This window comes from Lynx canadensis, chromosome C2, assembly GCF_007474595.2.
Source record: "Lynx canadensis isolate LIC74 chromosome C2, mLynCan4.pri.v2, whole genome shotgun sequence".
Taxonomy (NCBI): domain Eukaryota; kingdom Metazoa; phylum Chordata; class Mammalia; order Carnivora; family Felidae; genus Lynx; species Lynx canadensis.
This window is the reverse complement of record NC_044311.2, coordinates 73,657,619-73,670,823: the sequence shown is the minus strand read 5'-3', so window position 1 is coordinate 73,670,823 and position 13,205 is coordinate 73,657,619.

Sequence of the window (13,205 nt, the reverse complement as noted above, 5' to 3'; positions counted from 1 at the left end):
AACATTGTCAGTTAAGAAATGTTGAACTATTTTTCATGTGGTCATCTTCAGGTGTCAGTGTCGTCAGTCTTCTGGAACAGCCTTGGAAGAGAATAAGTTATCTTTTCAGCATTGCTTGTTAACCGGTGCAAGAAACCAATGAGGAAAGACTCTACAAAGTCCCTCAGCAAGTCGGCTAAAATGCAGTCTCAAAAGTTTCAGCCTGAAATAACCCAGAACTAGTCAGGCCTAGAGGCCAACAGGCAAATTTCACTCTGTTTTGTTTTGTTTTGTTTTGTTTTTAATCCTCCCCATGTTTCTTTGACAGACTTTTTTTTTTTTTTTTACGGTCTACGTTCAAGTTTTCAGGAAAAGTTATGGTGTGTATTTTGTGGAAGTGATGGAAGAAGAGAGGTTGAAGAGAAGGGACATGGGAGTAGAAGAAGAGGACAGAATTAAACTCCCCGGGGAAGGAAGCCTACTGCTTCTCAAGTTACCATTTGTAAACCCTTTACCCGGTTCTGTTTGGCCTATTGTCCTGGGTAAATCATCCATTGAAAATCAAGCCCTTCAGCTCATTATATATTCTTCATTTGAGGTGACCAGAACTATTTCCTGAAACCTGGTTTGGGTGCTAATTACCTGCTCAAACACCTTGGAAATACCTCCGTGGATTTGTCATAGGAAAATTTCACTTTTTTATTTTTCTTAAATTGAGCACACTTATTGCAAGTGCCTCTTTTAACTTCCCAGTCGTGACAATAAAGGCCGTCTGAGTAGCAGAGCCTTCTGCTGCTCTGGTTACTGAGAAGTGACGCTCACTCCTCCCCAGCTTCCCCAAGGCGTAGCTTGCAGCTCTGCCTCAATTGTAGAGAAATGTTTACCGAAGTCAGCCACATCTTTCTATACAGAGAAGTAAGCTGCTTTTTCTTCCAGGGCCTCTCTCTCCCTGATTTAGAGCCTGAGGCAAGAGCCTCTTTTTACAAATACCCGAAGAAACTTGTACAAAAGAGAATCGCACTCCTTTTCTTCCCTTCAGATTTTAAAATAATTGTTTCTGTCAGACTTCCTCCTCTAGTAACCCTCCGATGAAAAAAAAAAAAAAACCTCAAACTCAGAATATGCCTGGCCATAGTGACAGGATGGTATTTCTTTCTATCCGTTTTGAAACCGAAAAAAAAAAATCTTTTTTCCTGGGGAAAAATGTTTAATCATTTATGTATATCTAATTGGTGCAATACAAAATTTTTTTGTTGCCTTGTCTTTCCTTCCCACATCTAAATAAACCTAAATCCAAAAGCATGAATGCAGGTGTCATCTTTAAGACAAATAATCAAATAAAGCCAGAAATACATGGAACAGAATCTACACCAAAAGAACCAATATAAGTCAATATTTTAAATACACAGTATTTCCATCTTTTATCCCTGGAAAAGAACTGGTAATTCATCAATTTCATTCTACATCTGTTGCATCCTGACTAGGCAAGATTCCTCCCCCCCCCCCCCCTTTCCTTAAGAAAACTGAAGGTGAAGACAGTCTCTATGTGGCACTGTGGTATAAGTGACCGCTGTTGTGGAGGAGAAAAGCCCATGAAGCTTAAAAATTTTGCAAAGAGAAAACAATCCTCCTGCAGACCACAATAAATAAAATAACAGCAGTGGGGTGATTTGCAACCATGTAACGGGGCTTTTGTCTGGGTCTATTTCTCTGTGCCTTGAGGGTTTCTGTGTTCCTTCTCTGCAGGATCTCAGTGTTTCGCCCCTCCATTACAAAGGCCCAGGGCTTGAGCCCCTCCTCCAGCTGTTCACCCCCAATCTTGCCCATGCTGAGGCTTACTTACAGCAGACTGAAGAGTTTCAGTGGGGTGCAGGGCACTGCAATTTAGGATTTCTGCAGTACAGGGTGAATTTTCAAGAGTGCATCAGAGAGGGGAGCCAGACTTAAAAATAGCCTTTACTCATCCTATTAACCATTTCATTGCTGCATTGGTTTTTAAGGCAGGGCCAGCAGGCTCTTTTTTCTCTAGGAGACACCAAAATTGCTACAGCTGCTTCTGGCAGTCTGCATGAAGGCAAAACTTGGCCATGTCTTGGAAGACAGGCGAATAAATGCTGTGACTCATTATAGAAAGAACTATGAAAAATTATTGCATTCTCCTTTCTGCCAAGTTTGAGGGCAGGGAAGAAGGGAAGGGATTACAGTGCAGGGAGAAGGGGAGTGAAAGAAGGAAAGGAGAAATCTTGGTGAACCGGAGGAGTGAAGAAGCCTCTTGTTCTGGTTTGTATTGATCTTATTTAAGCATGGGGAGAGCTGATGAGTCTGTGATTGTTTTAATGACCATGAAACCTATGCATTCAAAGAAATAAATGAAGCTATGTAATCACCTTCTAAGTAATATCAAAGAACCACAGAAGGGCTAGGGGGAGGGGCGTCATTGTAAAAGAGTCTTTACATCATACAGGGCACCGCAGGCAAAGGTAAACGAGGGGCTGAAGTATTTCTAGGGGGAGAAGAGCCTACGATTCAATACTTTATAGCCGTGACCCACCTAAGGCAAGGAAGGGTAAGGCGCTGAAGCAATATGGGTGAGGGAAATGCTGTTGTTGGAGGTCTGTGAGTAGTTTCTAAAGCAAGTAAAACTTTGGAAGTGCAACAACACAGAATATACAGACAATGGACAGAGTCAGAGGCTGTTGACCAAGTGAGGGTTACTTTACATTTTGAATAATAACGAAAACACACTTGGTTCAATCCAAAGACAAACTATCTTTTTAAAAAAATGACACTTTAATGTGACATCATAAAATTATGTGGCCGCTTGTCTAAGGGAAGGTACGAAGAAACACGAGACCCTGACTCTGTCTTGGAAACTAGCAAGACAGCGAGGACACGCACAACAAAGATGACAAGCAATATGACGTTGTTTAATACGCTGTTGTAGTTAGCTGATTGCACCACTATTTGTGATTTTTAAGGAAGTTGCACATTTAACAAGTTACTGCAGGTAAAAGGAAGAGTGCCAACTCTGGACGCTCACAGACCTGGTTTCCAATCCTAGTTCTTCCCCTTGTTAGTTCTCTAGCTCAGGGAAAATTATGTATTACACGTGGGCCTCAGTTTTCTCGTCTGCAAAATGAGGTTATCATCATCTGCCTCCTCTGGTTGCTGTGAGGATTAAATAAAATAATAAATGGAAAGCACCTGGTTGTATTTGGGCAGGTGCCCAATCATAACAGCTGTTATGGTGAATCCGATCATTCTAAATAGGTAACAGAAATTCTTTCTTTCTTTCTCTTTCTTTCTTTCTTTCTTTCTTCTTTGTTTCTTGGCTTTCATTTAGGGGCACCTGGGTGGTTCGGTCAGTTAAGCATCCGACTCTTGACTTTGGCTCAGGTCATGATCTCACGCTTCATGAGTTCAAGCCCCACATCGGTCTCTGTGCTGACAGTGCAGAGCCTGCTTGGGGTTCTCTTTCTCCCTCCCTCTCTACGCCTTCCCTGCTTGCTCTTTCTATCTCTATCAAATTTTTAAAAAATAAATAAATAAGGGGTGCCTGGATGGCTCAGTCGGTTGAGCGTCCGACTTCAACTCAGGTCATGATCTCACCGTTCCCGAGTTCCACGTCTGGTCAGGCTCTGTGCTGACAGATCAGAGCCTGGAGCCTGGTTTGGGTTCTGTGTTTCCCTCTCTCTCTCTCTCTGCCTCTCCCCCACTCACACTCTCTCAAAAATAAATGAACATTTTTAAAAATTTATAAAATAAAAAATAAAATCTTTCATTTAATATTTGCTAGTGGGTATAAGCTTTTCATATGCCTTTTTAAAAAGTTTATTTATTTTGAGAGAGACAGAGACAGCGTGAACAGAGGAGGAGCAGAGAGAAAATCCCAAGCAGGCTCTGGGCTTGTCAGCACAGAGCCTGACACAGGACTTGATCCCACCAACTGTGAGATCATGACCTGAGCTGAAATCAAGGTTCAGACAATCAACTGAGCCACCCAGACATCCCAATAGGTAACAGAAACTCTTAAGAAAATTATAAACCCCAGGAAAATAAAAACTCATTAAAAAAAAAAAAAGCCACACCTTAAGCCCTTCAAACCATGAGGCTTCTGGTCATGATTCTGTCATTAAATGAATTGCTACAAACAGGGTTCAGGTTCATCTGAATATCAGATGCATAACAAATATTTTTTTTTAGTATAAGTATGTCTCATGCAATATTACACTGAACAATTGTTTGTTGTTTATCTAAAATTTGAGTGTAACTGATCAGTCCTCTCTTTTTCTTCTTCTTCTTCTTCTTCTTCTTCTTCTTCTTTTCTTCTTTTTTAATAAATCTGGCAACCTAACTGCAAACAGTAAAAACCCAAGTATGTTTAATTCCTAGTTCTTTTAGCCCAAGTTCCTATGGAGGTAATAGGAAAGGAATCCTTATTTCAGAAGATTTTCTTAAAAATTAATAAATGAAATTAATATTACTCAAAGTGTTCAAATATCCAGAACATAACCTGTCTATATAAAAAATGTTTAAAAAATATTTCCATGTTTCCATTTCACATTAACCAAGTGGCTTTGGTTTTTAATAACCTTCCACCCAAACCATGGCAATGTACTGTTTCTAGGTTCCCTTGGCCAGTTCGGAACCAGCTACTACCCAGGCCTGGAACAGGTTTGTTTTGTTTTGTCTTTCCTCTCTCTCCAGTGCAGGGCACCATGGAAACTGGAGTTTGCACACAGGCCTGTGGCACCAACGACACCCACATTGAGATTCTTTGTCAAAAGGAATGGTTCTTTCCAGTAAAATGGTATTCTGTAGGTGAGGGGAAATGTATGTTCAGGAAATGTTTAGGTCAATGGAGTAACTGTAAAGTGGTATTAGGGACATGTGTGTGACATTAGCATATGCTTAATTAACACTTGCTTGGTATTCCTTTGTTATTTTTCTGTCTTCTGCGGTGACAGGGTAAAGGCCTATCACAGCACAATAAAATTCAGAAACTTACTTCAACAGTGAAGTTAATACATGAAGCGTGAGCTTTGAACTCTTAATTCTGTCAGCCACTACCTATGTATGGGGAATGTTAATAAGGATTTCTGATTTAGTACTGTCAACAAAAGACACCATACTAAAGTTTACTTTCACACATATTTACTTGGCTTGGTGGTAACATGATCCATAAGTCACATGCTTATATATAAATTCAGGTATATTATTCACTGATAAGAAAAAGGAAAAGAGGTTTCAAAAATAACTTAAAATGAGAATTTTATTTTAGTGTTTGAAAACATGAAAAAGTATAGAAAGTTGTGTTCTTGCCTCTATTAAGTTCCCTTGTTCATCACTGACGCCGAAGTGTTCTCAATTTTTTAAATCTTATGACATCCCAATATTTATTTAAATGCCACAAATCTTTTTAACAATTTCTAAGTAAATTTTAAGGACTGGTTGGCTTTGAAAACTCTTTGTAGGTATGATTATCCTATAGAAGTCCCTATTTCATCTAAACTTAGAATTTAAAACAATGTAACCAAAAAAAAAAAAAAAAAACGTTTCACAAAAGCCAAAAGAGCATTAGAACAACACATTTTCCTTTGAAGGGCAGAGAAAAATCATGGGTAATTCAGGCCCGTTGATTTCTAGAGAACTCCAGCTACCAGAATGACTTTGTTGGGAGCAGCCTCCGATGGTCCTGGCCATTACATGTCAATCTGTCAAACCAACAAACAAAAACACCACAGGCTTTAGCGCAAATGACATATGACAAATGCAGATGTGCCTCTGAAAGGAATCCTTTGCTTTTTAAACACCTGCAAGAGTATTCCAAACAACTGGCAGGCCTTCCACTCTGCCATGGCCACTCTTCTGACCCTGAGTCCCGACTGGTAAAGAAAAAAAATGCCTAGAATGTACAGTATTCCATTCCCATTTGGAAGCGCGGTGGGGGGCTGATGAGGAACAAGTACAGTGTTGATATCACAATGCCACGCACCTGCTTTGGATGTAAAAAGAAAGAGTTTATCGCAGAAACGGCAGCATTTTTTCATCTTCTCATTAAGTAGTGGTGAGCAAATTCAAGTGTGCTTCCCTTTTATTAGGTTAACCCATCCTGAATGAAAAGGCTGTATTGAGACTTTTTTCTTTTTTCTGCAACAGGTATATTGTCTTCTTTTCACAATTAAATTGCTTCCTACATTTTGGTTTAGGCAGACAAGTAATTCGTAGTGATATTGCAAGGTTAGTGTTTCTTAGATACTTCGTAGCCAAAAAATAAAACTTAGCTTACGCTTTTACAGATTATTTTTAATTAAAAAAAAAAAAAAAAAAAAAACAAGCATTCCCCCCCCACTCCTAAATACCCTTCTATTCAATGAACATTTTTATGTCTAAAACAAGTGTCACCAAAGAGATGTAATTCATTCCTAGGGAATATTCTTACTGTGTGCATGTTAGCTGGTTATCTTTTGGAGTTTCATCCTTATAAAGCCAGTACCATAAAACAATGGCTAACATAAATGTTTTTAAGGTTATCAGTTGGTAGAGGACAATGTCCCTTTAACCCGGCAATTTCGTGTGCCAGGGTCAGTTTGATATTATTTTCACGTCTTCCTTACTTGCAATCTGTTATAATATATATACAGAGTTACTAAATCGACTCTCTTGGGTTCACAAACTATAAATATAGATAGGGCACTACTATGTTATCAGAAAGAATGTCAGCACGAGCAGGCTGCCCAGTAGCAAATGGCAAAGTTTTGGCTCCCAAGAATGAGATGCGTTGTTTGCTCTTGCACGCTGCAGCTGCCGCCCCACCCCACCCCCCTTTTTTGGTGGTTTATTACACACAAGCTACTAATGAATGGGAGCCGCTGTTTTACAGTACACCACACTTACAGGACTTATCTCTAGGCCTACCACAGATTTGACTGATCAACAGCAGGGCACTGCCATCATAATTCTTCCTAGAAACAGGAGTATAAAAAGGGGTTTGTTGAAGGTTGGCTGGGTCTGCAGAGAATCCTGCCCGCAGGGCTGGCCGATGCCATCACTAGCTGTTATGGTCTTTGGCCTAATAAGGTACAGAAACAAAGATTGTTCACTTATTCAAGAAGACTAAAGCACCAGAATGATGGAAAGTAGAGGCAGTAGGGCACACATCCAAGTGGGATTAAGGCCACAAGTGCAACTTCATAGGCCTGTCTGGGTGGCAGAATACAGATCTGCAGCTGAAAATCCAGTTCAAACATAATTTATTATATGTCATTCATAGTTAGAGGTGGTTGTCATTAGGAGTTAAGTTGCTGCACTGTGTCCAACTGATTTTGATAAGTATTTTTGTAAGCTCCTTACATGTTATCATAACTCAGAAACAGAGGCAGGGAAGGTAAACAGACTGATAAATACACTGGCAGTGCTATCTAAGAAATAGATGTGGAAAAAGCCATGGCACTTCATTTTTTTTTTCCCCATTCTCTGCTTTAACGTTACATTATGTCAGTCGCGTGTCTAAATTTCAGCATTTGTCTCACTGCAGTAAAATATGACAATTTGCATCTCCTGGGCTTCTTCACACTTTCTCATAAATAGCAACAAAATGAATCTACCTATTTTATTCCGACCCTTTTATATAAAGAGGAGATTTCAAGTTGGGCAAGTGCTTTGCCCCAGGCCTAATGTCATGGAAGGATCTAGCAGAGAAAGAAAGTCTGAAGCTAAATCTTCTAGTCTTTGCATCATACTCTCCCAACGCTGGGAGCCTAGCAAGACCAGCAACACACATATATATATATGCACTATCGATGAGATTAGAAAAATCTGTCCTCTTTTCTTAGATGCCAAATATTGCTGGAATTAGAAGCGTGGGTTGTTTTTGTTTTTTAAGATTTTATTTGTAAGTAATCTCTACACACAACGTGGGTCTCGAACTCACAACCCTGAGATTAAGAGTTGCAGGCTGTCCTGTCTGAGCCAGCCAGGTATTCCAGAAACATGAGTTATCAAAAGAGTATTCTCACAATGAGCCCTGCACATTTTCAATGTTTGAAAGAGGATCTTGTTTGAAAGAGAGAGGACTGTACTTGGCTGAGGCTTCATTGTATTATAACTGGGCTGCATGTTCTAAGATCACAATAACTTAAAATCAATTTAATTGGCTTTTCTATGTATTTGTATTAATGTATTCATGAAGCTGGATTATCTTAATATGGCTTGGAGAATACCATAGGTTACGGAATTTGGGTATGGGGCACAGGTATCGGTCTTAATGGAGTCAGAGTTCATGGAGATAGACCATCTGGGAAGACGAGAAGTCAAATGTGGCAGTTTTTCAAATAGTATTCTCCCAAGTAGTCAAATAGCAAGTTCTCTTCTCTACTCTGCTCCCACCATCATGTTTTATTTATCCTGACTTCATTTTTTTTTAATTTTTTTAACGTTTTATTTATTTTTGAGACAGAGAGAGACAGAGCACGAGCAGGGGAGGGGCAGAGAGAGAGGGAGACAAAGAATCGGAAGCAGGCTCCAGGCTCTGAGCCATCAGCCCAGAGCCCGACGCGGGGCTCGAACTCACGGACCGCGAGATCGTGACCTGAGCTGAAGTCGGACGCTTTAACCAACTGAGCCACCCAGGCGCCCCTATTTATCCTGACTTCCAGCCATGGAAATATTTAAGATTGATGTCATAATTTTAGTATTCTCTTTAGTACCTAGGACATTGCCAGGCTTACGATTTTATTCGATCTTTTCGTACATTTCTTTATATGTCTCTATCGCACCCATTTTGGCACCACATTAAGTTTTGGTTGCCTGGTTCTTATTTCAGAAAGAAATGTCTTATTAACGTATGTATGTATTTATGTCTTTATTTTTGAAATGTCTTCTTATAAGGACCACTGTGTTTGTGAAGCTATTCTACATAACATGGGAAAAGCTGAGGTGCAACTGTGTTAAACAAAGTTCTCCTCTGAATTCTGTTTCTTACTAGTTATACGGCCTTATGCGATTTACCAAACTTCTCTGAGCCTCAGTTTGGTCATTTATCAAATGGTGATGGATTACATGCCCGCCCCTTCTGCATTCCTCGTTTTATATTCAAGGATAAGGTGTTAGCAGTTGCTTTGAAGCAGAAACATCTGGAAATAGCCTAAATGACCATTAATAGGAGAACAGTGAAAGAAATTCTGACCCAACCCTACTGTGGGATATTAGGCAGCAGTTACAAAGAGTGAAACGGGTGTCTGTGTTACACGTACGTTCCCCTTGACATATTATGAAGTGAGAAAATACACATAATAAAATTCCATTTGTTAAAAAATATTAGTATATGTGTATATTTATAACACTAAGAGTAGCTAACCCTTATAAAACGCTACGTATCAAGCACTGCTCTAAGCAGTCCACATATAAATCCACTTAATCCTTGCAAAAACCCAGTAAGATAGTACTGTTGTCCCACTTTTACAGATGCGAAAACTGAGGTCATATATGTAGTAGGTTATAGAGCTGGGACTCAAACCTTAACTGTCTGGATCCAGAGTCTGTGTTCTTAACTGCTACCATCTATCTGTTTATCTATCTCTCTATCTATCTATCATCTATCGTCATCTATCTATCTATTATCTATCATCATCTATCTACCTATCATCTAGCTACCATCTATCTACCTCTTTCCATACATACGTTCACACATACATCTTTCTATCTGAGACCTGGAAGGACACATGCTTCCGGAGAAGTGACAATGGGCACTTTCACTTATTCTACACACCACTTTCACTTCTTCTTCTAGGAACTTTTAGATTGTTGGCAGTGCCATAATCGAGTTTAGAATTATGGTACCGGGGATATCTGACATACAGTGATAGTAACTATAAAGGAAAAGCTTTACAAACAAGTGGTCCTTAAGTGGGCACTGAGATGTCAATAATTTACTTTAGGCAGAGCCTTAAATATGAATATTTGTATCTATGAAGGCAGGAGATATAACACCTTTTCCTTTTCATTTTAACAACTTTTTCCTTTCCATAGCACCTGTATAATGCCCTGTCCCTTTTGAGCACTCAAAAGGTTTGTTTACTGACTGAAAGGAGACTGTCACTGAAAGACTTCTGTTTGGATGCGGCTACAGTTTGAGGCTAGGTAGTAGAGCAAAGTTAAGTGGAAATTAAGTATATGGTTCTGGACAACTAACCAGTGCTTTATCCGACTTGATTAACCAGCTACAGGTAAGAATGAGTGTTTCTTTCACCCTTGAAAACCCTTGCATCTATCTATTTTTGCCTCATATTTCAGTCTAATTTGATGTTGTATACATTTCAACTCATTTCCCCTGTGAAATATTCCTTGAGCCTGATTTCAAAGCTTTAGATCTAGGATTCAGTCTCCACTTGGCTTGAGGATTCATATCCAGAAGTTTGACACTTACAATATTCTATTCCTAGACTCTTGCATGTTAAATCACCAAAAACGTTTTATTAGTTTACTATTTTGATCATTGCTGGATGATTCTGACATTTCTAGAGTGTATGTAGTATGCCTTTATTCCCTGCTTCTTTGCCTTTTAGTATTTTTTTATTGAAGATTCTGAGGTTGTTCATACAATTGCTGATACTTCCTGATTGCAAGATATCTCTGTGGGCTTTTAAACATATTTAAATATATTTCTAAACTTTCATTCACTTGCATAAGCATGAATGTACAGCTTCTGAATGCAGAATTTAAAAGTGATTTTTTTTCTTTTCTTAGCCTGAAGAGTCATTCACTTAAAAATACATGTTAAGATGCAGTGTTTATTTGTAACTCTACATTGGAACTCTGGGAACAAGTGACATATAAGTGACCCATGAAATATCTTTGAAAAATGATGATTGATTTTCCATAAGAGTTTTTGTCTTAATGTTTGATGTTACTTTGCAAATATGAGAAATAGATACCTAGATGAGGATACTGAGGAACACAGAGGTACCCAGACCCAGGAATAACCCAGGGTAAGAAGCACTAGATTTCTCATACTTATTCCTTTTCACTGAATTTTAACTCTCTTTATTTTATTGTTTTTTTAATGTTTTTATTTTTGAGAGAGACAGAGCATGAGTGGGGGAGGAACAGAGAGACAAGGAGACACAGAATCTAAAGCAGGCTCCAGGCTCCGAGCTGTCAGCACAGAGCCCGATGCAGGGCTCGAACCTTGCAAACTGTGAAATCATGACCCGAGCCAAAGTTGGACACCTAACCAACAAAGCCACGGAGGCATCCCTTAACTCTCTTTAAAAGAAATGGTTTTATAACTGGTAAAATGTTTTCATGGCACTTGCAAGGACATTATTTCCTGGATGAGCAAGGCTATAAATCACCTTATTAAAATAGATGATATTCAGCCTCATTTTGTGTTATTCTAGAAACTTTATTTTAAATTCACTAAATAATTTTTTATGGTACCCTGTACAATCTCATATGTCTACCTTTTCCTTCCACCTGGAATACGGCCCCATGTCTGTCTGCCATAATCCTACCCATTCCTCAATCCCTATTTTCTCCAATAAGCTTTTCCAGGCTATTCCATATTTTCATAGTTGTTTGTTCATACCTTTACCGTAGCTTATTCTGAAGACACATTTGTGTACATGGTAATTCATCTTTCTTGGACAGTTGGGTCCAAATCTTGAGCTTTTTGGTACTTTCTGGTTCCAATCCCTACTTCCTTTTTTTTTTTTTTTTTAAGTTTTTTTTTTTAAGTACTCCCAACACTCAGTGTGGGGCTTGAACTTACAGCCCTAACATCGAGAGTTGTATGCTCCACCAACTGAGCCAGCCAGGCACCCCACCAATCCCTACTTTTTCCCAAGACCTAACACAAAATTCCATGATGGCAGGGATTTAGTCTTTTCATCTTAAAAAACTTGGAAGAATGCCTCATACTTGTCACAGAGGTAGTCAGTTATGATTATTCAATGGATAGTAGACACCTAACAATACTCAATGCAAAGGGGACAACTCTTGGCTTCTCTAGTAAATTAAGCCTCGTGATTATCAATTGTATCTATCAGCACTCAAATAAATGAGACATATTCACAATACTGAGAAGTAGAGACAAATCTGACATTATAGAAACTAACACTCAAACAGTTGACTAAATTTTTCACTATACATTGTGATTTTCTACTATATGTATATATACTTTTCCATTCACAAGAATATAGAATATTTTTATGCCTGGTTGACTTACTTAAAAATGTCACTAGAAAAAAATTCTTTTCCCTTTTAAAGTAAAGTCCTATTGTGCCAAAATTATATTAACCTGTCCAGACCAATAACAGCTTCAGGGGAGCAAGAGAGAGAGAGAAGAAAGAAAGAAAGAAAGAAAGAAAGAAAGAAAGAAAGAAAGAGGAAGGAAGAGAGAAGGAAAGAGAGAAAGAAAGAAGAAGGAAAGAAGGAAGGAAGGTAGGAAGGATACACATTTTTGCTACCACAGTATATTGGGCAAGGATGACTTAAAAGAAAAATGAGTGATCTCTGATCTTTATTTATGCTTTCCAATATTTTCCATGGTGCTTCTATGTACTCACATATAAACATGACAACATTTCTTTTCAGATTACTAAAGTAATTCTCCTCCTCCTTCATCTTTTCCTTTTGCAACATGAGAAGCTTACACGAAAACTATTTGATAGCTTAAATGACTTAAAAAGACTATGAAGACAGCACAGGAGGAAAATTACCGGAATCTATAACATTAAAAGTTAATCCCTCAGGATTGAATTTTGGTTGTCAGAGAAGTGTTGATATTACACTTTAGGGTTCTCTGATTTGTTATAAGTTTAACTGAAGTAAATGTTTTATTGTGCAAGCATACCGGTTTTGTCGTGAGATTGTGTTAGATAAGCCCCTTAAGGCCCAAGCTGCTCTACATTTTAAAACAAAACTACCTGAAAACTGATGAGTCACATAAGGGGAGGAAGGAAGAGAGGGAAGGAAGGAGAAGAGAGAAGAGAAGACAAGAAGGAAGGGAGGAAGGGGGGAAGGAGAAAAGAAGGAAGGAAGGAAACATGTTTTGGACAGTAGTAGACATTATAAAGACTCACGTGACTAAAATAAATGAAATTGGTAATATAATAAGAAACTTAAAAATTGCAAAAGGCATCTAAACAAACATATTAGTGTTAATATGAGAGTTATTTTTTTCATTTCTTAATTTGCAGATTAGTAGACAAGTTTGAATTTGGGGG